The sequence below is a fragment of the Dendrobates tinctorius genome, unplaced genomic scaffold (genome assembly GCF_039654945.1).
Source record: "Dendrobates tinctorius isolate UK_male_01 unplaced genomic scaffold, ASM3965494v1 ptg000016l, whole genome shotgun sequence".
In the NCBI taxonomy this organism is placed as follows: Eukaryota; Metazoa; Chordata; class Amphibia; order Anura; family Dendrobatidae; genus Dendrobates; species Dendrobates tinctorius.
In genome coordinates, this window is record NW_027361684.1 from 38,676,669 (window position 1) to 38,703,758 (window position 27,090).

General features: G+C 46.6%; 1 long non-coding RNA gene across 2 annotated transcripts in view; it reads right to left on the bottom strand.

Moving 5' to 3' along the window:
* Positions 1–7,732: 7,732 nt before the first annotated feature.
* LOC141080459 (uncharacterized) overlaps positions 7,733–27,090 on the bottom strand; it is a 141,628-nt gene continuing 122,270 nt past the window's right edge. For both annotated transcript variants that reach the window (XR_012228910.1, XR_012228911.1), the window contains exons 2-3: positions 25,672–25,764; positions 7,733–9,666 (exon numbers count right to left, since the gene is read on the bottom strand). This is a non-coding gene — a long non-coding RNA (uncharacterized lncRNA). The remainder of the gene's footprint in view (positions 9,667–25,671; positions 25,765–27,090) is intronic.

A 27,090-nucleotide genomic window follows, 5' to 3' on the forward strand; every position in this document is an offset into this window, starting at 1 on the left:
GCACTGGTATGCTTTTGGCGGTGCATGCGCCCTTTTGACGGTGCGTCGAGCACATCAAAATGTAACACGGTGCATTTGGTGCACGTTGCGCTGCACCTCAAAATGCTAGTGTGAAACTAGCCAAACTCTGACAGTGGGCATTTAAATGCACTTCCGGACGCTGGTACGGAAATACGCACAGCGACAACCCCTGTCACGTGATCGGGGGTCATCGCTGCGTTGCCATCACAAACAGAGGTCTCCTCAAGACCTCTATGGTTGTTGATGGCAGATTGCTATGAGCGCCACCCTGTGGTCGGTGACCTTTACTTAATTCAAAGTGCTGTCATCTATTACTCACTATCACTTCAGTATTTTTCATCAATGCATTTCTTTCTTTTCACTGTCTCTTCTAGACTCTGGACGACAACCGTAAATACCTGGTTTGTCACCTAAAATTTTTAATTCTTTATTCAAATTTCTCATCTTTACATATCAAAACATTCTTACTTCAATATAAAAGCCATTTACTATCATAAGACACATTATCAAATATTTCACAGTAAAACTTTTCAAAAATTTTTGTAAGTGCTGGACACTGCTCCCAGCCGGGATTTCTTGCAGTGTCCGATGAGGTAGACTCTTTCTTCGAAAAGTGTCCTTATGTAAAACCAAGAGAGGGCACCTAAAGAGGCGCAAACTATTTACAATAAAGTTTGTGATGCACTCCAAGTTCATGATCACGGAAGTTCAAATTAGAAAAAGCTGCCACTCAAAAACTAGGCAACAAAAGTGCAAACAGGGAAAACATGATGAACAAAAGAAGGCACAACGGTGCAAATAAACCCTCCTGGGTAACGAGAGTTATTAATGCTAATCCCTCCTGGGGTTCTGGAAGCTGATGGGGAACTGCTACCAGATGTGGTATCTTCATCTTGATTCTGGTTTCTTGCTAAACGCATGTATTCTGCCTCCCACAGGGTGAGATAGGGACTGGTTGGGGTAATGGAAAGGGCCATTGAAACATCAATTGCCTGCGGGGATGGCGCATCTGCTGACAGCACTGCTGCTGCTGTTGGCGATTTAGCCGGTGCCGTCACTAATTCCTTGGGATCTGATTCCTCAGTGTCCATTGGGACTTCAGTCAGTGGTACCGCAGTCGGGAATCATCGGCGGAGGTCAACTGGGCCATTCCTATCCATGGGTTCCGCTCCCAAAGCTAGGGTCAACCCCGGGGCAGTAATCGTACCTGGCATTTCCAGCCGCGGTTCCGACTCCGATACCTGGTGGTAGATGGCTGCAGCCGCAACTCCCAGAGTGACTGATGGGATGGACCGCAGTTGGATTTGAGCCGGGGCCAGGCCGGTCTCGGCCAGGGTCGTCGGTGGAGGTCGGTACAGCCGCGGCCGGTCCAGGCGGGGACGCTGTCCTGGGCCTCCATTCTGCTCTAGCGTCCTCATATATCTTCTCCGAATGGGGCTCACCCAATGACAGTATCGGGTGTGAGGTGGTGGCGGCAGCTGCAGAGGGTGTATCAACGGTCACAGCCTCCGCAGGGGCAGCCTGGGAGTGAGTGGCGTCTCCTCCCCCTGTTCTTCTGTCTTCTCTCTTTTCATCATGGCGTTCTGGTGTTCTCCCCGCCTCGGCCCCTTTCCCGCCACTGGCTTCTTCTGCCCCTCCTTCCGGGTGTGGCGTCTTCTTCCAGCACCTCCATACCAAGCCAGTATACGAACCCCTCGGGGGGTGGGCCATGTTGCTGTCACATAGTAATTCAGGCACGGGAGGCCCAAGACTCTTTGCGGTCTTTTCCTAGGGCCTCCCATCTCTTCACGCCCTTCTTCTCCGCGCCAGCGGCCATTTTTAATATTCATGTCATAGTCTATTAAATTGGGTCTTCTGCACATTTTCAAAAGTTCAAAGTCCAACAAATCTCAGGCACACAGAACCCAATGACATCGGGTCTCGTCATCCTGTTCGTGACGCCAAGTTGGGTCGCCCTCCCAGGGACATGGGGTATTCGGAACCGGGCCGGTTTCAGCGGGATGTGTCAAAGCAGCAGTGATCCGGTCCGTTGTCCTGGGCGCCCAAATCAATGGGGGAATGTAAATGGTGGAATAGTTCGTGACGCCACCTGTGGTGTTTGGCAAGTAGGATGTTAGGCCGACGCTGCATGCAGATCCTCTGGGGCTGGTGGTGTGTTGCAGCCTAGATGGTGTAGTTCCCCACAGGTGAAGCTGTAGCCCCAGGGCAGTGTGGATGCAATGGAAGAGGAGAGGTGCAGGCGGTGTGGAGAATGGTACCCAGCTGTAGCGGTGCTGAATGTGTTAGCGCACAAATGAATGGAGGACACCGGGGCTTGTAGTTCCAAAGCTTTACTCACAGTCCGTTGTACACACACACAGGTGCCTGCCTCCGGGCCGTGTCCTCTGGGTCAGAGACTCAATCAACTTCCAGGCAAGTTAGGATTCTCCCCTCCAACACTCCGCCAACATGTACCTTTCTGAACGACTCCTCTATAGCGCCTTAAAGTGTGAAGATCTCCTAGTACTGAGTTATGCTGGAGTTCCTCCTGACTGATGTTCCCAAGAACTCTACTTGTACGGCAGACAGCTGTAGCCTGCTTCGGGGACTCCCTTTTCCTGAGTCCCGGCTCTCTATCCAATTGCTGTTGTGCCCCAAGTCCTAGATGGGAGCAGTGCATTCACAGCCAACTACTCCACCGGTGTCCGCTGCAGAACCATAAGTGTCCACACAACCTCGGGGACCGGGCCCCGGCCTTGCGCTGAGAACCTATAGGCAGGGTTCCTCTTCTAACCCACGTCCTCTCTGTTCTCGCTACTCCTTTGTTCCGTACTTGTCTTTCTTTCTTATGGAAGCTTAGCTTTCAGTTCTACGTCTTTCTCCTTCTTTTCCTTTCCCGTGCCAGCTGGCTCAGATCACTGAGGCAGCTGCAGCACTCCTTCCTCCATCCCTTCTTCCAGGGATCCTCACTCCTGTCTGAGTGACTTCCTACCCGACTGACCTTCTGTCAGACTGAACCTGACATCCTACACTTTCCCACTCTTTTATATATCTTAACTCCACCCACCTCCCCGCACGTCCAGTGTTCCAAGCAGGGAACCACCAAAGGTGCTCTGCTACCTTCTGAGCAAGGAGCCGCAATGTGGTTGTGCAGAACTACCCTGTTGTGTGGGGTGCGAGTGTTGGAGTGTGGAAAGGAGCTCCCACCTTACCCGGATGGTGGGACACCACACCTTAGGAGAAGGTGCATTACCTCTGTGGCGACTGAGCCTCAGGGGCGCCACATATGCTTTCATGCTACAATCAGAGACCGCTTTACTTCTGCAGCACTGAAGGAGCACAGGGGCACTGCGGCTTCAGAGCAGCACTTACAAGTTCTATAGCAAAAAGCTTGCAAGCGCTGTTCTGCTTGCCTAGGAAACTGTCCACCTTTGGTAGAACGCAGAGTTAACCGGTGTTCACGAGAATGCAGACAATTTTTCATAAGAGGTAAATTGTAAAGTACGGTAGATTATTTTTACAAGCACATTATAATTTTTCTATGATGATTAGGAATAGTTATTTTTGCCATTCCTGAATATAGTCGCATAAGACAGTCTGGCTTTGATTCAGAGCTGTAATTTTTTATATATATATTTTTAATGTGTTTTTCTCTTCTCTTTGTTTATTTACAGTCATTGAGTGGTAATACAGCTTTCACGTCATTTAATGTCACTGTCATTAGAAAAATATGAGAAAAGACAAAGCAATCGATACAAAGAGAATAAAAGTAGCAACGATGAAAACTATAGGAATAGGGCGCAGCCGTTGCTGAGTCTGTTCCTGGGAAAGTCCTCTCCCTCCGTCTTAACTGTGTAAACAGGAAAGGATGCAACCATGTAAGAATGCAGTTAGTGTCCCAGACTCACACAAACATTTACTGGGTACAGTCTGCACGTGGGATGCCAGCTCCTCTAACCACTTTAGATCTCCTTGTCATGTGCAGGATTCAACAACATGAGCCAAGGTGAAAACACTTTGATGTATTGGAAAAATACAGAACTGCATTTACATTTAGGTATCAGTTCTACATAATGACTCAGACTCTAAAGACTCATTTAACTACTGCATTACTAAAGAGGTCTTCAGTACAGCTATGTACAGTCAACAAAAAACTTCTTAAAGGAAAGCTGTCACTAGGATCAACCCTCCTAAGCCGTCTATATGGACATGCATAGGAAGCTGAATAAATGATTCTTTGATATCTTCGATCAGATGTCCTATTTCAGATAAATTCACATTTTTTTAATTTGTAAATGAGCTGTTAAGATATATGGGGGCAGGGCAGGGGCGGACATACCACATGTACAGCCGATACAGCCGCACTGGGGCCCGGAGGAGGAGGGGGACCCCTGCAGGGTGGCTAACACTGAGGGCAATTTGGCCTGTTTCTCTAGCCCTGAGGCTCTGTGGGGTCCATGGCCACATTGTTCTCATGTGCGGCGGGCAGGGAGAAAATGGCAGCGGAGCTGCAGGGATCTGTCTTGTTTCCTTCTGTCGCTTCCTGTCTGACACAGCCGCGCGGCTGGATGATGTCTGCATTCAGCGCATGCCTGTGTCAGATAGAAAGCTGTCGGCGATGAAGATGCTGCAGCTGCGGGGAACGTGCGGAGAGGTGAGTGGTGTTGTGTGTGTGGTGTGTGGAACGTGTGTGTGTAACAAATGATGTGTGGTGTGTGTGTGTACGCAATGTTGTGGGTAGTGATGGAGATGGGAAAAAGGCATTGATGGAGATGGTGGAGAAGGCAATGGGGGAGAAGGTAATGATGAAGGTGGTGTGGGAGAACAATGATTGGGGTGGTGGAGAGGGCAATGTTTGTGGTGGTGAAGAGGGCAATGATGGAGGTGGGGGAGATGGCAATGATGGAGGTGGTGGAGAGGGTAATAATGGAGGTGGTGGATAGAGCAATGATGGAAGTGATGGGGTGGTGGAGAGGGCAATGATGGAGGTGGTAGGGGAGGACAAAGATGGGGGTGGTGTAGAAGGCAATGAGGGTGGTGGACAGGGCAATGATGGGGTGGTGGAAAGGGCAATGGTGGGGGTGGTGGAAAAGGCATTGATGAGGATGGTGGAGAGGGCACTAATGAAGGTTGTAGGAGAGGACAATGATTTGGGTGGTGGGGGAGAACACTGAGTGTGGTGGTGTAGAGGGCAATGATGGGGTGGTGGAGAAGGCAATGATGAGGGTGGTGGAAAGGGCAATGATGAGGGTGGTGGAAAATGCAATGATGGAGGTGGGGGAGAGGACAATGATGGGATGCGGGGGAAGGATGACAATGAGGGATGTGGGTGATTGGGATAGGAGGAAGGGGGACTTATAATGGACTTAGGAACAGGGGGAAGAGGACATTAGATATGGATGTAAAATGAATTGGGAGGTGGAAGAGGGTGCTAAGCCCCTGATAGTGTCCTCCTCCATCTCATAATTCATTGTGATGCTATCTGGGACTAAAAACTTATTGGGGATTGGGAGAGGAGAGTGTAAGGTGCATAGGACCCTTTATAATGAATTGAAAGGTGGGAGAAGACGCTGTCAGGGATTGTAATGAATTGGGAGGTGGCGGTTCATGTTCAGTATCTGATAGTGTCTTCTCCCACACCCAAATTCATTATGTTGCTATCAAGAACTTATAATGAATGGAGGGGGACACAGGACGGGGACACAGGACAGGGACTAAGGCTATGTGCACACATTCAGGATTTGCAGGAGAAAATTCTGCTGCATAGCCTAATGTGTTGGCAGGAAAAAAGATGCATAAAATACATTTATTTTTTTTCCACATTTTTCCCATGCTTTACGCGTTTCCCCCATTAGTACTGGTGAAATATGCTGCAAGAATTGACATAGGAAAAAATTACTAGGACAAGGAAAAAATAAGCAGCGCATGCATGAGACTTCAGGGATCTCATTCACTTTGCTTGTACTGTATAACCTTGCATATATTCCATGTGCACATACAGTAGCCTTACAGTTAAATGGGGAGAGTCACTGAGTGAATAATTTATATTATTGTGAGTCAGAGATTATAGTTAATGGGGGGGCACAGTGCTGCTTATCACTTTAAATTTTTAATTGTGTGTGGCTAATAGTATATTACTGGTGGAGTACATATCTGTATTCAGGGGGAAACACATGTATGTATACAATGTATGTGACCTTGTTATTTTCAGGGCTGTAACGATCATCGTGACAAGATGAGTCGTGACTGGGAGATGTCGACAAGAAGGTCTGACCAGATGGTTTGATACTTTGTCAAATGCTTTGCTGACGTCAAGATATACTATATCTACTGATTTTCTCTGATGCACCCAGTCAGTGATTCTGTCATAGAAAGAAATTAGGCTAGAATGACATGACTTATTATTTACACACCTATGCTGTATCTCGCTAATCACTTAATCCTCATCTAGGTACTTGCAGACGTTGTTTAATAATTTGTTCAATGATTTTTCCTGGTATAGAAATCAGACTCACCGGCCTATTTTTCCCTGTGTCGACCTTCTTCGCTTTTTGAAGATAGGGACAACATTTGCTCCTCTCCAGTCTTCTGGGACTTCTGTTCTCCAAGAATTTTCAAAGATTATGAAGAGTGGTTCACTAATTTCCTCTGCTATCTCCTTCATTACTCTGGGATGTACCGTATTTTTCTGACCATAAGATGCACTTTTTTCCCAAAAATTTTTTGGGAAAGTGGGGGGGGGTGCATCTTATGGTCATAATATACTCACTCCTGTGCTGGTGGCGTGTGCGGTGGGGCACTGTAGTGTGGTGGTGGCGGTGGGCTGTGCTCCGGTGCAGGGGCAGAGGCTCTCTGTGTTCCGTGGGGGGCTCCGCCAACATTTCCTCAAAGCCTGGAGGCCCCCGCACATCCGTTGCTGCCATGTTGCGGTGGCCTCCGGGAACAAGGACGCCGGGAAGATGGCCGCCAGTCCTGGGACGGCGCATGCTCAGGTTCAGATCTCGTCCCGAGATCTGAACCTGAGCATGCGCCGTCCCCGGACCAGCCGCCATCTTCCCGGCGTCCATGTTCCCAGAGTCCATGTTCCCGGAGGTCACTGCAACATAGCAGCATCAGATGTGCGGGGGCCTCCGGGCTTTGAGGAAATGCCGGCGGAGCCGCTGCTCCTGCACTGGAGCCGCCGCCCCACCACTGGAGCACAGTGCCCCAGCACAGCCCACTCCACTTGCACCAGCACAACCCACCTGCTCCAGCACAAACCACCTGCCCCAGCACAGCCCAGCCCACCCCACCTGCCCCAGCACAGCCCACGTGCTCCAGCACAGCCCACCTGCCCCAGCACAGCACACCTGCCCCAGCACAGCACACCTGCCCCAGTACAGCACACCTGCCCCAGCACAGCACAGCCCACCCCACCTGCCCCAGCACAGCCCACCTCACCTGCCCCAGCACAGACCACCTGCCCCAGCACAGCACACCTGCCCCAGCACAAACCACCTGCCCCAGCACAGCACAGCCCACCCCACCTGGCCCAGCACAGCCCACCCCAACAGCCCCAGCACAGACCACCTGCCCCAGCACAGCACAGCCCACCCCACCTGGCCCAGCACAGCCCACCTGCCCCAGCACAGTCCACCCCACCTGCCCCAGTACAGCCCACCTGCCCCAGCACAGCCCACCCCACCCGGCCCAGCACAGACCACCTGCCCCTGCACAGCACAGTGCCCCAGCACAACCAACCTGCCCCAGCACAGAGCTGCCGCCACTGCACCAGCCTGGACCACCCAACGACCCCTGTGACCACTTCTCCACCTGTGCCGGATCCCTTCCCTGGTAAGCTGAATTCGGACTGTAAGACGGACCCCCATTTGACACATTATTATTTTTTCCCTATTTTCCTTCTGAAAATTTGGGGTGCGTCTTATGGTCCGGTGAGTCTTATAGTCCAAAAAATTAATCTGGACCTGGAGACTTGAATTAATTTATGCTAGCTAAGTATTCTCTCACTATCTCTCTGTTTATAGATAGTGTGGATTCTTCTATTCTTTCAGTAGCAAAGTGAAGATCAGTTGATGATACATTTACAGATCTAAAATAGGAAGTTAAAAGTTTTGCCTTCTCATCATCATTTTTTACTGCTTCACCATTTTCATCCTGTAAAAATCCAATAGCATCTTTGACTTTTCTTTTACTTTTGACATACCCCCAAAACCTTTCTTATTGCTTTTGATGTCTTTTGCAAGCCTTAATTCATTATCAGCTTTAGATAATCTGATGTGTGTCCTGCAGGTTCTGATACAGCATTTAGATATGCCTCCCTCTTTCCATTTGATAAACATTCCTTTCTTCCTTTTTAACAAGTGTTTAAGTTTTGTGTTCATCTATCCTGGTTTCCTTAAATGCTTCCTATTCTTCCCTCTTTTAGGGTATTGTTAACAATTGTGCTTTGAAAATTTAATTTTTCAAAATTTCCCATCCTTCCTGACATTTCTTTCCTTAAGGACATCCAGCCATTGGATCCCTCCTATCTGCTGTCTGAGTCCCTTAAAATCTGTCTTTATGAATTCCAACCTTGAAGTCTGAGTCTTCACAAGTCTTCTACCTCTAGATAACCAAAATTCTATGATAGCATGATTGCTGCCTCCTAGGGTCCCAGCCACCCTTACCTTCTCAACCATTTCCTTTCTGTTTGTAAGAATTAAATCCAAAGTAGCAGTTCCCCTTGTTTTCCCCTCTCCTTTTGGAAGGTAAAGTTGTCGGGCAAGAGAGGATAAGAATTTGCTGAACCTCTTGCTTTTGCTTGGAGGACATTCCCAACAAATGTCTGGATAATTGAAGTCTCCCATGATCACTATGTCATATTTTTTGGAGAACTTGGCTATCTGATGTATAAAGAATTCATCCATATCTTCAGTAAATGCCTACAATGGTGTCCTTTTAGTTGTTCTTTCCTTGTATTCTTACCCAAACAGTTTCCACAGAACTCCCAGTCTCTGAAGTTTCAATCTCTGTGGAGATATACACTTTTCTAACATACAATGTGACATCTCTTTCCCATTTATTAAGTCTGTTTCTTGCAAATAAATTGTATACTTTTAGCCTTGTATTGCAATCATGTGTATTGTCTCACCAAGATGCACAGATGCCAATGACATCATATTTCTTTTCCTGCGTTAGTAGCTCCAATACACCTTGTTTGTTGCTCATGCTTTGTGCATTTGTATGGAAACATTTTAGTTTGTGATTGTTTTCTCTTTCTCCAATATTTTTATTATTTAGATTTTGTTGTCTTTGTTCTTCCTGTCAATTTCTAATAGCAGAGTTCTCAATAGTATTTGTTAGGTTTATGGCTTTCCCTGGCCTTTTGCTTCTCTTCCCACAATGTTCTAGTTTAAAGCTCTCCTGATGAGGGTAGCAAGGCGAATTCCAAATACAGTATGTGCTTTCCAGTCTTGGTAAGGTGCAGCTCATCTCTATTAAGTAGTCCATCGTATAGGTAATTCACTTCGTGATCAAGAAATCCAAATTCATGCTGACTGCACCTTTGACATAGCCAGTTGATTACCTGTAGAATGTTGTTCTGCCTCCTTGTTCCATGGCATTCGACTGGGAGGAAGGATGAGAAGACCATCTGCGCTCCCAGTTCTTTCACTTTCTTGCCTAAGTCTTCAAAGTAATTGCAGATGGTTACTACTAAATAATAACTTAATAAAACCACATCCAAAGGTGAAATACCAGCACATTATGACCAGACACCATATTACTACCACATAGGGACCGAATAATACCAGATACAAGGGGCAAGACAAATACTGCCACACCATGACCAAGCCACATATAACTAAATAGTGACCGAATAGTTATACTAATAACATTCATATTACTACTGGTGTCAGTATATATAGGAGCTCTGTGTCTAGTACATAGTGCAACTACACAGTTTATATGGTGATTAACAGTGATATTAAACACAGGAGCTCTGTATATAGGATATAATGTAAATGTACAGGTAATAAAGTGATCACTAGTGACATTATACCCAGGAACACTGTATATAGTATATTGTGTGAGCGTACAGGTAATGCATTGATCACCAGTGGCATTACACACAGGAGCTCTGTATATAGTGTCAGTATACAGGTAATACAGTGATCACCAGTGACTTTATACACAGGAGCGCTGTATATAGTACAGTGTATAATGTAAACTAGAGTTGAGCGAAATGGGTCGGTCATATTCAAAAATCGGCGCCTTTCGCTGAAGTCGGGTTTCATGAAACGAAACCTGACCATAGCGTGAGGTCGGCCACGAGTGCCAAAGTCGCGTTTCAAAAGATGCTTCCAGCGCCCTTTTTCAGCCAATGATGGAGGACGCACACTGTGGGCAACGCGATGACATAGGCTTTGAGAATGGCATGCAAGTGATTGGCTGGCTTTGTGTGGCATCACAGGGGCTATAAAAGGGCGTGCACACCGACCGCCATTTTACTTCTGCCGATCTTAGCATTAGGGAGAGGTTGCTGCTGCTGATTCAGAAGAAGGGAGAGCGTTAGGCAGGGAAGAAGACCAAAAAAACTGCTTCTGCTGTTAGCGATTTCCACTTACAACACAACACTTTGTGTGCAGTGACAGGGGAGGCTCTATTTTTGTGCATCAGCTCTGTTGGTTATTAGGCTGCTTAATAAGGCTCCCTGATAGCTGCATTGCTGTTAAACTGCTTTTTTAAAAGCAAAAATACTTTTCTTCCTCTTTTCTGCACAGTTACCAAGCGTTCATTTTTCCTCCCTTTCGTGTGTGCAGCAGTCTTGCTTATTAGGCTGCCTGTGTCCATACTTGGACTGAGAGCATCATTGTCAGCTTCCTCAAATCTCTAGTGAGATCCAAATTATCACCAATCCTATAGAAACCCTCCACCTTGTCATAAACCATCCAATTTCAGCCTGTCATATTGAGGTGTAATCTCTCCTGGGCCTGAGACAAAAGTTCAGCGTCCTCAAATCTATAGTGAGATTCAAATACTCACCAATCCTATAGACATCCTACTCCTTGTCATACACCATTCAATTTCAGCCTGTTACATTGAGGTGTAATCTCTCCTGGGCCTGAGACAATAGTTCAGCATCCTGAAATCTCTAGTGAGATCCAAATTCTCACCAATCCTATAGACACCCTCCACCTTGTCATACACCATCCAATTTCAGCCTGTTACATTGAGGTCTAATCTCTCCTGGGCCTGAGACAATAGTTCAGCATCCTCAAATCTATAGTGAGATTCAAATTCTCACCAATCCTATAGACACCCTATTCCTTGTCATACACCATCCAATTTCAGCCTGTTACATTAAGGTGTAATCTCTCCTGGGCCTGAGACAATAGTTCGGCGGCCTCAAATCGATAGTAAGATTCAAATTCTCACCAATCCTATAGACACCCTACTCCTTGTCATACACCATCCAATTTCAGCCTGTTACATTAAGGTGTAATCTCTCCTGGGCCTGAGACAATAGTTCGGTGGCCTCAAATCGATAGTAAGATTCAAATTCTCACCAATCCTATAGGCACCCTACTCCTTGTCATACACCATCCAATTTCAGCCTGTTACATTGAGGTGTAATCTCTCCTGGGCCTGAGACAATAGTTCAGCGTCCTCAAATCTATAGTGAGATTCAAAATCTCACCAATCCTATAGACACCCTTCATTTTGCCATACACCATCCAATTTCAGCCTGTTACATTGAGGTCTAATCTCTCCTGGGCCTGAGACAATAGTTCAGCATCCTCAAATCTATAGTGAGATTCAAATTCTCACCAATCCTATAGACACCATACTCCTTGTCATACACCATCCAATTTCAGCCTGTTACATTAAGGTGTAATCTCTCCTGGGCCTGAGACAATATTTTGGCGGCCTCAATTCTATAGTGAGATTCAAATTCTCACCAATCCTATAGGCACCCTACTCCTTGTCATACACCATCCAATTTCAGCCTGTTACATTGAGGTGTAATCTCTCCTGGGCCTGAGACAATAGTTCAGCATCCTGAAATCTATAGTGAGATTCAAATTCTCACCAATCCTATAGACACCCTCCTCCTTGTCATACACCATCCACTTTCAGCCTGTTACATTGAGGTGTAATCTCTCCTGGGCCTGAGACAATAGTTCAGCGTCCTCAAATCTGTAGTGAGATTCAAAATCTCACCAATCCTATAGACACCCTACTTCTTGTCATACACCATCCAATTTCAGCCTGTTACATTGCGGTGTAATCTCTACTGGGCCTGAGACAATAGTTCAGCGTCCTGAAATCTATAGTGAGATTCAAATTCTCACCAATATTAGATACACCTTCAACCTTGTTTTACAGTACCATATAGCTGGTGGTATTTTGGGTACATTTTCACAAAAATGAGGAAGTATGGTGGAAGACGCCATAGAAGTGGGCGTGGGTTGCCAGCTGGTCCAGATGGTGGTGGTGGTGGTGGTGCATCTGTTGGTAGTGGCAAAAGCACAATAGCGCCTAAGGCAGGAGGTGTTGAGCCTGCATCATCGTCTGGCTCCACAAGGCCTCGAAGGCTCTTTTTTGGGGAAGTAGGTAAACCACTTTTAAAGCCGGAACTTCAGGAACAAGTTTTGGCTTACATTGCTGACACAGCCTCCAGCTCTGTCTCCTCCTCTTCTGAAGTTTCAAAAAATAAAAGCACAGAGTCGTCAGTGGAGGCTCCTGGTCAGGATCAACACCTTTCCTTGTGTCCTTGACCCCTACCAAAAGTGAAGGATGTGGCAGGCCACACTACCGATTACTCCATGGAGCTCTTTTCACATACCATGCCTGGGTTAGCAAGTCAAATCGTGAATTCCCCAGTCCAAGATGAATCTGACATGGAGTGCACTGATGCACAGCCACTGCTAGATTTTTCTGCTGGTACATTCACTCAGAGCACTACATTGTCCTCGCAGTGTACTGAGGCAGAAGCAGACCCTGATGAAACTCAGGTGCCCCTTCCCGCATACTATACCACCTTACACGGTGACACAGAGGAAGGTGCACATGAAATTTAAGAGGAGGTGATGGATCACCCAGTTGTTGACCCAGATTGGCATCCATTGGGGGAAGAGGGTGCCACTGCCAATAGCTCGGAGGAGGAGGAGGATCCACAGCAGGCAACGACATCGCAACAGCTGTTATCTGGCATGACCATAGCAGTCCAAAAACGGGTTACAAAAACCAAAAGAGTTGCAGGACAGCTTGGCCAGATGGTCAAATTAGCACAGCGTGCAAGGTCTCAAAATGTCTTCCATAGTAGGAAGAGTGCAGTGTGGCACTTTTTTGAACAAAATCCTAATGATCAGGCAAAAGTTATCTGTAAGAAGTGCGCAAAGACCTTTAGCCGAGGGGAAAAATCTGAGAAATTTGAATACCAGTTGCATGCTTAGACATTTAACCACCATGCACTTGCAAGCATGGACGGACTACCAAACCTCACGTACCACATGTGCACCTGCTCCGAATGAAGGTAGTCAGCAATGCTACATCGCTTCCCCCACTGTAAGCCCACTGGTTAGCACACCACCAGCAGCAAATGTCGAGGTGTCGTCGCAAGGGCAAAGCAGTCATGGAATCACAATGTTATTGCTACGAAAGACTTAATCTAGGCCATCAGCAACACCACCAACACCATCACCATCACCAATCCTCTCTCAGTCCGCCATGTCCACTGCTAGATCCACCATATGCAGCTCTCAAGTCCAGCTCACCCTACCAGAGACTCTGAGTAGGACAAGAAAGTACTCATCCTCTCATCAGCGTACACTGGCTTTGAATGTCCACATTGCCAAACTAATCTCGTTAGAGATGATGCCCTACCAGTTGGTTTAAAGCAAAGCTTTCCGCTAGCTCATGGCCTACGCAGTACCACGCTATGACCTACCCAGTTGGCACTTCTTTTCGTGAAAAGCCATCCCAGCCCTCCACGTGCATGTGAAAGACCACATTGACCATGCACTCAAGCAATCAGTGAGTGGAAAGGTGCACCTCACAACAGATGCATGGTCCAGTAGGCATGGACAGGGCCGTTACGTGTCCATCACTGTGCACTGGGTTAATGTGGTGAATGCAGGGTCCACAGGGGACAGTGGCGGTGGCACAGTGCTGCCTAGCCCACAGTATAGGAAACAGTTGGCTGTAGGCGTTCGACCCTCCTCCTCCTCCAGAAGCGAAAGCTCGTCCACAGATCGCAGTCACACGAGCACTCCATCCGCAGCTGCCAGTGTTGCACACGAGTTGTCCCACTATCGAACAGCTAGTGGTAAGTGTCAGCAGGCTGTGTTGAAGATGATGTGTTTGGGCGACAACAGACACACCGTGGAGGTACTGGCCGAATACTTGCAGCGACAAACTGAGTCATGGCTGGGCAGTCTACATCTTGAAGCAGGCAATGTAGTTAGTGATAACGGCCGGAATTTTGTGGCAGCCATAGCCCTTTCAAATCTCAGACACATACCTTACCTGGCTCACACCCTGAACCTGGTAGTGCAGTGCTTCCTCAATAATTATCCGTAGTTAACACCCCTGCTCCATAAGGTGCGAAGACTGTGCTCGCACATCCGCTGGTCGCCCGTACACTCCAGTCGTATGCAGAAGCTGCAGCGATTGCTCCACCTTCCCAAGCGCCGCCTAATTATCGACGTTGCAACAAGGTGGAACTCCACCCTGCACATGGTTCAGAGGCTGTGCAAACAGAGGCAGGCTGTAATTCATTTGTGGGAGGATACACGGGCAGGCAGTTTGCAGGCAGACATGGAGTTGTCTGTTGTGCAGTGGTCGAAGCTGAAAGACCTCTGTAAAGTCCTTCAGTGTTTTGAGGAATGCACACGGCTGGTAAGCGCAGACGACGCCATCATAAGCATGAGCATCCCACTTATGCGTCTGCTCATGCAAACTTTGATGCACATTAAGGAGCAGGCATCTGCAGCCGAGGAGGAAGAGGAGGAGGGAAGCCTTGATGACAGTCAGCCATTGTCTGCTCAGGGAAGTCTCGTGGAAGAGGAGGAGGAGGAGGATGATGGGAATGATTATTTTGGGGAGGAGGATGCTTCTCAGGGGGGAAGAAAAAATGTTGGCATGGCAAGGTCAGGTACAGGGTTTGTGCGTGACTGGAGGGATGTTGATTTGCCAGAAAGTGCTCCTCCACCCAGCACTCACAGTGCATCATTGACACCTGGAACATTGGCCCACATGTCTGATTATGCCTTGCAGATCCTAAAAAGGGACCCCCGCATTGCCGAAATGATGAACGATGACGACTACTGGTTGGCCAGCATCCTGGATCCAGGCTATAAAGGCAAATTCCAAAACATCATGCCACAGGAGAACCTAGAGCTAATATTGGCTAACAAACAAGCAACTCTGGTAAACCGTTTGAGGCATTCCCAGCACACAGCGGCAGTAATGTTTTCCAACGAGCCGTAGGGGGCAACATGGAAGAGGTGTTCATGGTACACACAGCCGAAGTGGTGTTGGACATCGGTTTCATGACCATGTTGTGGACTGATTTTTCAAGTACCGCTCACAAGACTGGTAATACTGCATCGATCGAAAGTGACAGGAGACAGCAGTTGTCAACTATGGTAACAAACTACTTCTCCTCCCATATCGATGTTCTCCCTCACCGGTCATTCCCCTTTGACTATTGGGCCAGTAAACTTGACACCTGGCCTGAATTGGCACAATATGCCTTACAGGAGCTTGCTTGCCCTGCTGCTAGTGTTTTATCTGAACGAGTCTTCAGTGCTGCTGGATCAATCCTGACAGAAAAGAGGACCTGTCTGTCGACCCAAAATGTTGATGATCTAACCTTCATTAAAATGAACCATGCATGGGTTTCAAAGGATTTTGTCCCACCCTCCCCTACTGACACATAGGTTGCCAGAAAAATGGCTTGCTTTCGTCCTCCTCTTCCGCGGACTTCTCCAATTACTCCATTTGCAGCTGCTGAATGTCCAACATCAACATATGCCATTTTTTCCACCTCCCTAACTGGGCTGCCTCCCCCCACAGGGCCGGGGTCACCACCTGGTGCACCCACCCGTGCGAGTTCCGTTGCCCTGGACAGGTGGGTGGGCACACTCTTTGGCAACGGCACTGGCACAAGGTCCCTCATAGTAGAATCAAGTGTCTCTGACGGTGGGGGTGCACACCCGCCGTCAGACACACCGGCGTACTATGAGGGGCCCTGTGCCAGTACCGCCGCCCACGAGTGGGCCCCCCTGCTTGCTCATGGCACCAGCACTTGCAATACTTACCTCTCCCTGCTCCACCACTGTGTAGTCTGGCCTGTTAAATACTTCACTGGAACTGCCAATACAAATTTGGTGAAATGATAGATGATGGTTAAGACGTAGCTATGCCCTCTCCTGCTGGGCTCGATCTTCAGATGATCAATGGCTTCCATTTGTTATGGACATCGACTCACAATGAGATGCAGTGGTGGTTTATCATCAGCTTTCACGGTTTTCCAACTCACAGACGTGTGACATTCTTGCCCACATTTTTAAATGTGTCCTTTCATGCCAATCCAATAGAATCGCCTGTCGCTTGTGTCCTTTGCACTCCAAAGTTACCTGACAGACCATGATAGGCAGTGAGGACAATGTCTACATCTGTCCCTGTGATCACAATTTGATGGAGATGAGTAACGGTGATGGGTTCCACGGTACTGCGATACAGCAAACCTTTCTTCACAAGAACTGTTTTCGCTGTCTCCACAGACAAAGTAATTGAGGGTCAGCATCGCCTCTGAGAATTCTCCAGGGAGTTTTTACCGTGATGAGTAATTCTAAAATTTCGGCAATCAGTCGACTTTCCTTCTGTACTTGTATTCATTCTCGTTTCCTCTTGCGGAGAGTCTGGACTGTCTTACTGAGACTGAAATATATATGAAGATTGAAAAATACCCCAACAGTGTATACTGGTGTACGCTTCGAATACATAACCCTTTTTCTACTTTTTAGATTCTTGTCTAATCCATACTGAGGCTGTGAGTGTCTTTGTCGGACTCCAGAAATATATACGCAGATGTTTAATGTTTAAACTATGCTACATATACCTGCTATCCAGTCATACTGTACCTTTTCTCAACTTTCTACAATCACATCGAATCCATACTGGGCCTGAGACCGTCTGAGTCTGCCTCCTGATATATACAGTTGTGGCCAAAAGTATTGACACCCCTGCAATTCTGTCAGATAATACTCAGTTTCTTCCTGAAAATGATTGCAAACACAAATTCTTTGGTATTATTATCTTAATTTACACTCACTGGCCACTTTATTAGGTACACCATGCTAGTAACGGGTTGGACCCCCTTTTGCCTTCAGAATTGCCTCAATTCTTCGTGGCAGAGATTCAACAAGGTGCTGGAAGCATTCCTCAGAGATTTTGGACCATATTGACATGATGGCATCACACAGTTGGCGCAGATTTGTCGGCTGCACATCCCTGATGCGAATCTCCCGTTCCACCACATCCCAAAGATGCTCTATTGGATTGAGATCTGGTGACTGAGGAGGCCATTTGAGTACAGTGAACTCATTGTCATGTTCAAGAAACCAATCTGAGATGATTCGAGCTTTATGACATGGCGCATTATCCTGCTGAAAGTAGCCATCAGATGTTGGGTACATTGTGGTCATAAAGGGATGGACATGGTCAGCAACAATACTCAGGTAGGCTGTGGCGTTGCAACGATGCTCAATTGGTACCAAGGGGCCCAAAGAGTGCCAAGAAAAAATTCCCCACACCATGACACCACCACCAGCCTGAACCGTTGATACAAGGCAGGATGGATCCATGCTTTCATGTTGTTTACGCCAAATTCTGACCCTACCATCCGAATGTCGCAGCAGAAATCGAGACTCATCAGACCAGGCAACGTTTTTCCAATCTTCTACTGTCCAATTTCGATGAGCTTGTGCAAATTGTAGCCTCAGTTTCCTGTTCTTAGTTGAGAGGAGTGGTACCCGGTGTGGTCTTCTGCTGCTGTAGCCCATCTGCCTCAAAGTTCGACGCACTGTGCGTTCAGAGATGCTCTTCTGCCTACCTTGGTTGTAACGGGTGGCAATTTGAGTCACTGTTGCCTTTCTATCAGCTCGAACCAGTCTGCCCATTCTCCTCTGACCTCTGGCATCAACAAGGCATTTCCGGCCACAGAACTGCCGCTCACTGGATTTTTTTTCTTTTTCGGACCATTCTCTGTAAACCCTAGAGATGGTTGTGCGTGAAAATCCCAGTAGATCAGCAGTTTCTGAAATACTCAGACCAGCCCTTCTGGCACCAACAATCATGCCACGTTCAAAGGCACTCAAATCACCTTTCTTCCCCATACTTATGCTCGGTTTGAACTGCAGGAGATTGTCTTGACCATGTCTACATGCCTAAATGCACTGAGTTGCCGCCATGTGATTGGCTGATTAGAAATTAAGTCTTAACACACAGTTGGACAGGTGTACCTAATAAAGTGGCCAGTGAGTGTAATTTGTCTTAAATGAAAAAACACAAAAGAGAATGAAGCAAAAAGCAAAACATTGATCATTTCACACAAAACTCCAAAAATGGGCCAGACAAAAGTATTTGCACCCTCAGCCTAACACTTGGTTGCACAACCTTTAGCCAAAATAACTGCGACCAACCGCTTCTGGTAGACCATTCTTCTTTGGCAAAACTGCTCCAGGTCCCTGATATTTGAAGGGTGCCTTCTCCAAACTGACATTTTTAGATCTCTCCACAGGTGTTCTATGGGATTCAGGTCTGGACTCATTGCTGGCCACCTTAGAAGTCTCCAGTGCTTTCTCTCAAACCATTTTCTAGTGCTTTTTGAAGTGTGTTTTGGGTCATTGTCCTGCTGGAAGACCCATGACCTCTGAGGGAGACCCAGCTTTCTCACACTGGGCCCTACATTATGCTGCAAAATTTGTTGGTAGTCTTCAGACTTCATAAAGCCATGCACACGGTCAAGCAGTCCAGTGCCAGAGGCAGCAAAGCAACCCCAAAACATCAGGGAACCTCCACCATGTTTGACTGTAGGGACTGTGTTCTTTTCTTTGAATGCCTCTTTTTTTCTCCTGTAAACTCTATGTTGATGCCTTTGCCCAAAAAGCTCTACTTTTGTCTCATCTGACCAGAGAACATTCTTCCAAAACGTTTTAGGCTTTTTCAGGTAAGTTTTGGCAAACTCCAGCCTGGCTTTTTTATGTCTCGGGGTAAGAAGTGGGGTCTTCCTGGGTCTCCTACCATACAGTCCCTTTTCATTCGGACGCCGATGGATAGTACGGGTTGACACTGTTGTACCCTCGGACTGCAGGGCAGCTTGAACTTGTTTGGATGTTAGTCGAGGTTCTTTATCCAACATCCGCACAATCTTGCATTGAAATCTCTTGTAAATTTTCTTTTCAGTCCACATCTAGGGAGGTTAGCCACAGTGCCATGGGCTTTAAACTTCTTGATGACACTGCGCACGGTAGACACAGGAACATTCAGGTCTTTGGAGATGGACTTGTAGCCTTGAGATTGCTCATGCTTCCTCACAATTTGGTTTCTCAAGTCCTCAGACAGTTCTTTGGTCTTCTTTCTTTTCTCCATGCTCAATGTGGTACAAACAAGGACACAGGACAGAGGTTGAGTCAACTTTAATCCATGTCAACTGGCTGCAAGTGTGATTCAGTTATTGCCAACACCTGTTAGGTGCCACAGGTAAGTTACCGCTGCTGTTAATTACACAAATTAGAGAAGCATCACATGATTTTTCGAACAGTGCCAATACTTTTGTCCACCCTCTTTTTTATGTTTGGTGTGGAATTATATCCAATTTGGCTTTAGGACAATTCTTTTTGTGTTTTTTCATTTAAGACAAATTAAATGAAGATAATAATACCAAAGAATTTGTGTTTGCAATCATTTTCAGGAAGAAACTGAGTATTATCTGACAGAATTGCAGGGGTGTCAATACTTTTGGCCACAACTGTAGACATAGGTTTTTAATATTTAAACTATGCTATATATACCTGTTATCCAGTGATACCCTTTCTCAACTTTGTACAATCTTGCCGAATCCATACTGGGCCTGAGAACGTCTGAGTCTGCCTCCTGATTAGAGATGAGTAGTGTTTGAGTCGACCTGTTCGCCAAGTTAAAATTCCAGCTGTTTTGGGCGGTGTTCCAGCCGTTCATCAAACTCGAACACTTTGCTTAAAATTCGGCTGTTCGAGGTTCCGTTCGAAAACGGTTCGTTCACCAAAAGCGTAACTTCATTTTCACATTAATAATGGTTTTCAATGTTAATAGACTGTTTCATGTCATAGTAGCGGTGTGTGGTAGCAAGCGGTGTAGTACACCTGTCAAGGAGCTACACCATGTGTGTTTATAATTTTTTTTTACCGCATCTTGTCCAGAAAATCCTTTTGGGCCTTGTAGCACTGTCTGCTACTCAGCAGAGGAGCCCACCAGTGAACCAAGCTATGCCGCCTGTTTATGTAAGAACTGCGTGCTACTCAGCATAGGAGCCCAGCTGTTAAGCAAGCTACAGCACCTGTGATTTGGACACTTAATTTTTTCTGGAATGCCGGTTAGGCCTAATTCCGGAATTCCGGTTGACCTGCACTTACTGGGAAATCCTCGTTCGCGGGAAAGAATTGTAATCCCAGATACCCATCACTAATGGGGTTCAGCAGGTTATCTGCACCTGTAAGCGACACACGTTGGACCTTTCAGTGTAGCGCGCATGCAGCCCCGGACATGTAAGGGCATGACAGACCTGTTATTGATCGATTTCGCGTGCCAGAGCCTCGTGTGTCCCTCTAGTAAGCTTGACGAGTACCGCGGGGGCATGCTGGAGTCTCGTTCGTTAACGGAACTTAGCTGACAAATCGCTAGCACAACTAAAAACGGACATCCACCACCACCCACAGAATCAACAAAGCTTGCAATCTGTCAATCTTTTCTGTAGCTGGCATGGTTGAGGTTTCCCGGGTGGAGTCGAATTAAGCCCCAGGCTTCACTCCTGTTGGTGCCCTTCTGGACATTCCTTTAAGGGTCAGCTTTGCAACCATACTGCCCCCGGAAACCAAACACTTTGCCTTCATGGACGCTGTTCAGAGGTTCGTGGGAATAACGCAGCCTGATCAGCATTTGGCCTAATTTATGGTGGGAAGTCCAACATTTTTATTTCAGCCTTTCTTGACTTCATAAGGGCATGCCATGCCTATATCTGTGTCTCCTCCTCCTCCTTTTACTCCTCCACCTTTTCTATATGTAGTTGCTCTTTTCAATATGTTATTTGTGTCTCCTGAGCATTTTGTCTGCTTTGGGACACCTTTTAAGGTGTTTTGTAATTGTTTTCTATGTGTTTGTATGTGTTTGTGTTTGCCTGCCATTGTTTTCAATGGTGTTCGACGTTGTTCGTCGAACGTTTGACAAACATTCGACGAACTTGCCTCGTGTTCGACGAACCAAAACAAACTGGAACACTAGCGGGGTGGCTCAACACTACTAGCGGGGTGGCTCAACACTACTCCTGAATATATAGACGTACATTTTTAATGTTTAAACTATGCTATATATACCTGGCATCTGGTGATACTGTACCCTTTCTGCCAGGAAGTCCTCCTCCACCCACCACTCTAAGTGTATCATTGACACCTGGAACATTGTCCCACATGTGTGATTAATTCTTGCGGATCTTCTTGTTATATTGTGGTGTGATCCATCCTGAGCGTGTGACAGTCTGTGGGTTACTCCTGCAATTTAGATGTACATTTAAAAATTTCCCCAACACTAGTGTATACTCAAGTTCTACGCTTGTGATACATTACCCTTTTACTGCTTTTTATATTCTGGTCTAATCCAAACTGACCAAGTGAGAGTTATTTTCTGACTGTGGAAATAAATACGGAGATTGACAACAATGACCCCTACACTGTGTACAGCTGTACTCTTCAGATCCATTACCGTTTTACGGCTTTTTATATTGTGTTGTAATCCATACTGAGTCTGAGAGCATCTGTGTCTGCCTCCTGAAATATCTCCGGAGATTTAGAATGTTTAAACTATACTATATATACCTGCTATCTGATGATACTGTACACTTTTTCTACTTTTTATATTCTTGTCTAATCCATACTGAGCCTGTGTGCGTCTCTGTGTGACTGATGGTATATATAGGGAGATTGACAATCATCCTTTGACTGTATAGAGCTGTACGCTTCTGATACAGTACCATATATCTGATGCTATTTTGGGTTCATGTTCTGCAACATTTTGAAGTTTGGTGGAAGAGGCCGCGGACGTGGGCGTGGGGGGGCCAGCTGGTGCTGATGGTGGTGGTGCATCTGCTGGTAGTGGCAAAAACACAATAGCAGCTAAGGCAGGAGATGTTGAGCCTGTGTCATGGTCTAGCTCCGGAAGGCCTGGAAGGCTTGGAAGGCTATGTTTTCTGGGAGTAGGTTAACCGCTTTTAAAGCCGGAGCATCAGGAATTGATTTTGGCTTACATTGCCGAAACAGACTCCAGCAAATATGCCCTCCTCTTCTGAAGTTTCAAAAAATGCAAGCACTGAGTCGTCAAGTGCTGGCTCCTGGTCAGGAAGAACCCCTTTCCTTGTGTCCTTCACCCCCACCAAAAGTGAATGATGCAGCTGTCCACACTTCACATTAGTCCATATAGCTCTTTCTATCATACCATGCCTGGGTTATCAAGTCAAATCGTGAATTCCCCAGTCCAAGATGAATCTGACATGGAGTGTGGGTGGCCAGCCAAGGCAGTGGGGTTAATCGGTAACGGGCCGGTGTCTCAGAGGGATGTTTCACGTTGGTAGTGATAACCCGTTCCGTGGCCCTGGGCGTCCATGCAAAGGGGTGAATAACGTTTATAGGTGAATGATACGTGACTCCACCTGTGGTTTCTGATCAGATTGACCCGCGCTGCAGTGTCGCTTCTCTGGGACAGATGTTGTGGTGCAGCTAAGATGTAGAAGCCCTGCACAGGTAGGGCCGTAATCGCAGGGCAGATGAAAGAGTTGGTAGATGGTGTGCAGTGTAGGATGTAGCAGAGCCGTGCGCCAGGCGCAGAAGAAAGATGACAGACACAGGTCGTGCAGTTCCTTTACCTGTACTTGGTAAGTGCCGTCCAGGACCCAGAGTACAGATGGAGAAGGAGTTGGTCAGCCTGGAAGCAAATTTGGAATTCTCTCTCTGCAGATAGGTAGTGTGGCCTCCGTTCTAGCGCTTATCTGAGGTACATGCAGTACTGAGTTCACTGAAGTTCCCCTTGTTGACTCTCTTTTGGAACTTTCTCGTATGGCAGGCAGCCATAGCCTTTTCCTTCTGGCTCACAAACGTCACTGCTGGGGCCTCCGAGCCTTAGTTGGGAACAGAGCATTTACAACTGCTACTTCCCCCGGTTTCTGCTGCAAGACCGTCAGTGTCCCTACAAACTCGGAGACTGGAATCCGACCATGCACTCCAGCTAGGAGTGAGCCTTAACTCTGCTCATCATCCAGCTCCCCTTCTCATGTCCACACACTTCCCCTTCCCTTCACAGACTGCCCTAACTTACCTCCTCCCGACCATTGAGAGCAGCTCCTCAGCAGTCAGGTTCAGAGGTCTCCCTGCTGGCCTGGATTGGGAACTGTGTTGTGTGTTGGTTTAACTGCTAGAGAGATCCTTCGTTGCTCCCAAGCATGATATCACACTCCCTAGGAGGAATGTAATGCCACTGTGGCGACTGTACTCCTGGGGGCGCCACAAGTGCACTGATGCCCAGCCACTGCTAGATGATTCTGCTGGTACATTGACCCAGACCACTACATTCCCCTCTCACTCTACACAGCCAGAATCTGACCCTGATGAAACTCAGGTTCCCCTTCCCGCAAACTATACCACCTTACACGGTGACAAAGAGGAAGGTGCAGATGAAAGTGCAGGTTCCTTGAGCAGGTGGGGGGGGCATACTCATGGGCGACGGCACTGGCACAGGGCCCCTCATAGTACGCAATAGTGTCTCTGCCAGTGGGAGGGCCCACCCGCCGTCAGTCAAACCGCCGTACTATGAGGGGCCCTGTGCCAGTGCCATCGCCAATGAGTGGGCCCCCCCTGCTTGCTCAGGATCACAGCACTTGCAAAGTTGAAATACTTATCTCTCCCTGCTCCACCGTGGTGACGTCTTCCGCATTTCCTGACAGTGACATTCTGGTCATAGAGAGCGATGACATCACGTCTGTATGCCCTCTGCCTAAACAGTCCAAGTGCAGTGAGATGGAAGATGGGGACGACGAGAAGTCCAGACTAGTACAGGGATTCCCTAGCGAGGAGACTTATTTAATTGTTTTCAATGTTGGGACAGCTATTTTTGGGGAGCACTATACTCTGGGGAATGATATATGAGGCCCACCATACACTGGAGCATTCCAAAGGTGGACATCAGACACTGGAGCAGCATTTACAGGGCCCATTATGCACTGGAGCATTAGAAATGGGGCCCATTGTATATGGAGCATTATTTGGGCCCATAACACAGTGGAGCTTCATCCATGGGGACCAACATATACTGTAGCATTATGTGGAGCTCATCATATACTGTTTCAAACATTATATGGGACCAATGATTCTGTATGGAGAAATATATGGGCCTCATTACTCTGTATAGCGCACTATGCGGTGGCCATAATACTGTATGGAGTAAGATACTGTCCGTTTTTGGAGCTATTGGAGAATTTAAAATGGATATCAGTCATGAGATGTAAGAAGTGAAGTATTTTTCATTGTACTATACCTCTATTTCTCTGCCGTATCAGAGGCTCATGAATTGTGGCATGTGTTAAAAGCCATCCCTACCCCCCCCACAACTTTAGCCAATTAACCCCCAGTTTTCAATGCCTAACTATTATTATAAAGTAAATTAAGGTTGACAAGCTTAAGTAATAAGAATAGATGTTTTTGGCATTAAAATGGGCACTGTAGGTGTGTTTCCTGTCCTCCACTCCCTGCCGACCTTGGTTCCCCATTGACTTGCATTGGGTTTCGTGTTTCAGTCGGCCTTCGACTTTTCACGATAATTGGCAGATTTCGTTCGACCTGACTTTTGAGAAAGTCGGGTTTCATGAAACCCGACTCGACCCAAAAAAAGGCAAACTCGCTCATCTCTAGTGGAAACATAATACAGTGATCACCAGTGACATTATACACAGGAGCTCTGTATATAGGAACAGTGTAAAGGTAATACAGGGATCATCGGTGACATTATACACAGGATCTCAGTATATAATGTATAGTGTACAGGAAATACAGTGATCACCAGTGACATTATACACAGAATCTCTGTATATAGTGTATAGTGTACAGATAATACAGAGATCACCAATGACATTATACACAAGAGCTCTGGATATAGTGTCAGTGTAAATATAATACAGTGATCACAGTGACTTTATACCCAGGAGCTCTGTATAAAGTGTCAGTGTAAATATAATAGTGATCACCAGTGACGTTATACACAGGAGCTTTGTATATAGTACAGTGTATAGTGTAAACATAATACAGTGATCACCAGTGACATTATACACAGGAGCTCTGTATATAGTACAGTGTATAGTGTAAGTGTACAAGTAATACAGTGACTTACTAGTGACAACTCTAGTTGAAGAAATTCATCTTTGCTTTTATTGTTTAGCAGGCGCAAACCGCTATCATTTCATCATCATGGCAGGACTCGTCGCTGCAGAAAGAAACACACAGACATTTATAGCTGATTGCTTCTAGAGCACATTCCCCACTTTTTCCCCGACTTCTAGACTGCGCTAGATGCAAAAAAAAAAGCAGCATAGTACCTCCCTGCACAGTAACAGGACCACCCTTTTGTTACTCCCATGGAAAACAGTATCTTCAAAAGTAAAAAGTAAATATATTACAGCAGTAATAATGTCCTCTAATTAGCCTCTATAGTATGTTTGTAATGTCCTCGACTTGCCACCATAAACTAACACTCTATGTTCCTCATTCTAGCCCAGATATAGTAATTATTCACGAATCCTGGCCACTTTCTGTAATAATGTTGCTCATCCTTTAATAATGTTCCACTTTCTGCAACAATGTCCCCCATCCTGTAATAATGTCCTCCGTCCTGGCCCCTTTCCTCTAATAAAGTCCCCCATTCTTGCCCCTTCCTCTAATAATGTTCCCCATCCTGGGCCCTCTTCTGCAACACAGAAAATAAAAAAAAATTCTTCTTACATGTCCACGCTCCCATGGCGAGCAGTGTCTTCTTGATGCTCCATTTCCGGTGCGGACGGGGAAGCGCGTGGCAGTGATGTCATACGCCACCTACGATGGCTGCACCAACATCAGCTATTGGTCTCTGATAGGATAGCGGCCATTTTAACTATTGTGATGCAGGAAGCTGGTGGCTTTCAGCACCCGCAATACATTTCAATTGAATATGTGTCTGATGGCTGCACCATACAAGTACTTTTTACTGTTTAGCTTTTGTGTCTCCCCTATTTCCTCATAGATTGTAAGCTTGCAAGCAGGGTCCTCACTCCTCTTCGTATCTGTTGAATTATGTGTTTACTCTGTTATGTCTCTATTCTCTTTACAAGTACTCTTTGAAATGTAAAGTACTACGAAATATGTTGGCGCTATAGAAATAAAAATTATTATTATGAATAAGGGAAAATTAAATCAAATTAATGATATGACTATCCTTTCTTTACTTTTAAAATAGCAACAATTCTTCTAGGTACAAACAACTCAATGATGCAAGAAAACATGGAAACCGAGGTGCAGTAAAATGATCCATCCTCTGTGTCTAACTATCGCCTGATATCTCTTCTCCCTTACGCCACAAAACTACTGGAACAGCATGTATATCTTGAACTGTCCTCCCACCTCTCCTCCTGTTCCCTCTTTGACCGGTTACAATCTGGCTTCCGACCACATCACTCAACTGAAACTGCCCTAACTAAAGTCACTAACGACTTACTAACCGCCAAGGGCAAGCGACACTACTCTGTCCTTCTTCTCCTGGACCTGTCCTCTGCCTTCA